Here is a 3771-nt window from a genome sequence, read left to right as displayed (position 1 = left end):
GCTGTCCAAAGCCTCTACTATATTTAGCAAGGGTACCGGTGTGATTTTACCCCAGTCATCATGCAAAGATAGTATCAAGAGATACAGGAATGTTTTACATAAAAAAACAAAAATTTGGTGGACAAGTAACTCCCTTGAGCGATATTGTGAGCAAGAAATCATTCCCCGGGGTCTTAGGATTCATTTATATCCTAGCTTTGATCTGGAGCAGGAAGATTTGATCCTAAGATGGCAGAAGGCTGCTGCAAAATGTTCGTTTGAATTTATGAAAATTATAAACGAAAAGAATAAAATTACCTTGCTTAAATTAGAGGAGGAGATAAAGGAACTTGAGGAGGGCCTTCAAAAAGATCTATCTAAGGATGACCTACAAGAACTTTTTGCGAGCCTGGATAAGGATTTTGAACGGTGGGAGAAGGAGATCAGCACTGATAAATTGAAAAAATATCAGCGCGATATCCAAGATTTTGAGAGTAAAAAAATTTATAAATGGCAGATAAAGAAGGAATCCAAGATGGCTACTTCCAGATTTGCCTCTAATCAATCGTTGAATTCTGCATCTGAGAGCAATGTGTCTACAAGCGGCTCAGAAGGTCCCAGAGATCCCTCATATAATGGATACAGAGGGAAACGTAAAGGATATGATATCTTCAATCCGAGGGACAAACGTAAGGATGGGCCGCAGGTAATTAATCTTTCTCAACACATGCTCTCAGATGTACAAATTTCTTTATTAGAAAAGGGATTAACTTTTTCCCCTTCTAATCCCCTAGACGCGTTCACAGCGGTGAAAGATATTCACCTTTTTTCAAGAAAAATCCTGCTTAAAAAATTGCATCATAAGACTCAAGCTTCTGATATCTTCACCACTAGGGAGGAGCAAGAGGCACTTTCAATTTTACAATCTTTGGAGGAGGAGAGCTCAGAGAATGAGGTTGGTAATTTCCCGTTACAGCTTATGAATAAATCTAAAAAATTCCCAAGCTTGAGTATTTGTCCGGCCTTAGAGGTGTTTACGAAAATGGTCTCTCAAGAAATTGAAGAGTTGGCCGCCTCACCTTCACCAGCCCGGAATCTTACTAAAGATGAGTGGGCTGGTTTGAAAGAGTTACAATCCTGGCGGGATGTCATTATCAAGCCAGCTGATAAAGGCGGCAACCTTGTTATTTGGCCGTGTGACAAGTATGAAGAGCAGGCTAACAAATTGTTGGGAGATACTAAATGTTACCGGAAATTACCATATAATCCCACCTCTACTTTTCATAGCTCCTTAGTTGTGATCTTGGAACAAGCATATGACAAGGGAATTATTCCCAAAAAATTCCTTGATACTGTTAAGAAACTTCATCCACGTCTCCCGGCTTTGTACCTGATTCCAAAAATTCACAAGGATCCAATTAATCCCCCTGGCAGACCCATAATATCTGGGAATGGTAGCCTCATTGAATTGGTGTGTCAAGTAATTGACTATTATTTGAAGCCGTTGGTATGTGAGTTACCATCTTACATTCAGGATACCACGGCAGCGCTCAGACGTCTGGATGGGATTCACCTGGAGGATAATATGATGATGGTGTCTGCTGACATTGAATCTCTATATACCTCCATTAGGCATCCGGATGGTCTGAGGGCTGTCTCTTGGTACCTTGAGTCTAGTAATATTGCACGTCCCACGGCGGACTTGATTTTAGTCTTACTTGAGTATATACTGACACATAACATCTTCATATTCAATGGAAAGGTGTATCTACAAACCCAGGGTACTGCTATGGGTGCCTGCTGTGCACCATCCTACGCCAACCTTTTTTTGGGGGCGTGGGAGCGGCAGATTTTTGTGAGTGACAACAATCTATGTACTCATCAGGTTTTGAATTGGATCAGGTATATAGATGATGTGTGGTTTATTTGGGAGGGTGATGTGGTTGGTTTACAGGAATTCATGCAGAGTTTGAATCAAAACAATCTAAATATCAAACTCACATTTGAGTATGGCCGTGAAATCAATTTTTTGGATTTGAAAATTGTGGCATCATCGGACGGTTTGTTGTCCACTCAGGTCTTCCGTAAACCAACCGCCACTAATTCCTTACTACTGGCATCATCTGCACACCCTAAAAATACCATCAAGGGGATTCCTGTCGGCCAGTTCCTCAGGGTTAGGAGAATTTGCTCCGATGATTCAAGTTTTATGACTCACTCTGAGGAGCTGGCCCATAGATTTGAATCAAGAGGTTATAGTCGGAGGACAATAAGGCATGGTTTTAGGAGAGCAGTGGGGTCGTCCAGAAACTCTCTCCTTTTTTCCAACACGGTGAAAACAACAAATAATGACCAGACAGTGCGTCTTATTACCACTTACAATAATAAGTGGGATAAAATGAGGACAGTAGTCCAGAAACATTGGAATATTTTACTGACGGATCCGGTTCTAAAAAGAATTCTCCCATCACGACCATCTATTGTGGCTAAACGTGGTAAAAACTTGAGGGACATGCTTGTTCATAGTAACTATGAACCATTTCAAACAAGCATGTCCAGCCAACCATTGTCAGTTGGTTTTTTCCCATGTGGCCTTTGCAAGGCGTGTGCCAATCTTGTTAAGTCCAAGAAGTTTCACAATTTTGATGGATCACGTGAGTTCGATATTAGACATCGGATCACGTGTTCCTCAAAAGGTGTGATTTACAGGATTGAATGCCCATGCAAAAGGGTATATATTGGACTTACCACGAGGGAGTTGAAAATTAGAATTCGTGAGCACTGTCTGGACATTGAGAAAGCTAAAAGCATCACCGATGAAAATTTGTTAAAAACCATTCCAAGACATTATAAAAAGTATCATGGATGTAATTCCTCCTTGTTGAAAGCGAAAGGTATTGATTTAGTGTCTCTCGGTACCAGAGGGGGGGATCTTGGTAAGCTTCTTGCCCAGGTTGAAAGTAAGTGGATTTATAGGCTGGGAACCTTGACTCCTAATGGGCTGAACGAAAATATGGGTTTTTCAGCCTTCCTGTAATCAACCTGGTTGTATCCAAAAAAGAGGGAGGTTTTCTGAGGTGTTTGTTCTCATGATATTTTGTAGTTTCTTGTGTCTCTTGTATCCTTCGCGTATGGATGCCTGGGTTTTAGTTAGATGTGTTTGGTGGGTTTTGTTTTTTATTATTTTAATCGTTTATTTTTTTAGTTCATTTAGGTCACCATATATTCGGGTTAATTTCACCAATGGAGTGTGCTGTTTCTACATGTCCTGGGAAGGTTTCGTGTGATGACCGTTGATGTCTAGGGGAAGGAGCTACTCTTTCAAGTCGTCCGACAGGATCATTATATATTATATGAACAAGTGTTATGGAGTAGTGTTCTCTTTAATCATTTTGCATTGACTGTATGTTATAATGGGGTGTTTTCTCTAGAATTTGTAAATCCATTTATGACTGTATAATAATATGATCTCCTCCTATGTAAAGACGTGCCCTTGACTGTATAGGTCTCTATCATATTGATTGTATGTTATAATGGGGTGTTTTTTGTAAAATTATATATCTTTGCATAATAATATGGTTCCCTTCTATTTAATGATGTGCCTTTTTGCAGTCGATTGCATAGTTTTTCTGACAATAAGTTTTTTGAATGATCGAAATCTTCCTGTCCTGTTGTGTGTATTATTTTCTAAGTATCACAGATTACCCAGTGCGCATGACTCCTACTGCTGCCGACTGACCGTCACACATCGCGTCAGATAGCGTGCTGTGGTTGCCATGACTCACCACCGTG

General features: G+C 40.3%; 1 long non-coding RNA gene across 1 annotated transcript; it reads left to right on the top strand.

The window, feature by feature from the left end:
* The first annotated feature begins 231 nt into the window (after nucleotides 1-231).
* On the top strand, nucleotides 232-3392 carry LOC142250663 (uncharacterized). Its single transcript, XR_012725249.1, has 3 exons — nucleotides 232-685; nucleotides 774-934; nucleotides 3185-3392. It is a non-coding gene; the product is annotated as an uncharacterized LOC142250663 (long non-coding RNA).
* The last annotated feature ends 379 nt before the right edge of the window (nucleotides 3393-3771 follow it).

Source organism: Anomaloglossus baeobatrachus, chromosome 9 (assembly GCF_048569485.1).
Source record: "Anomaloglossus baeobatrachus isolate aAnoBae1 chromosome 9, aAnoBae1.hap1, whole genome shotgun sequence".
NCBI classification, from domain to species: Eukaryota; Metazoa; Chordata; class Amphibia; order Anura; family Aromobatidae; genus Anomaloglossus; species Anomaloglossus baeobatrachus.
Note: the sequence above shows the minus strand (reverse complement) of the source record. Positions and strands in the feature narration are given on the sequence as shown.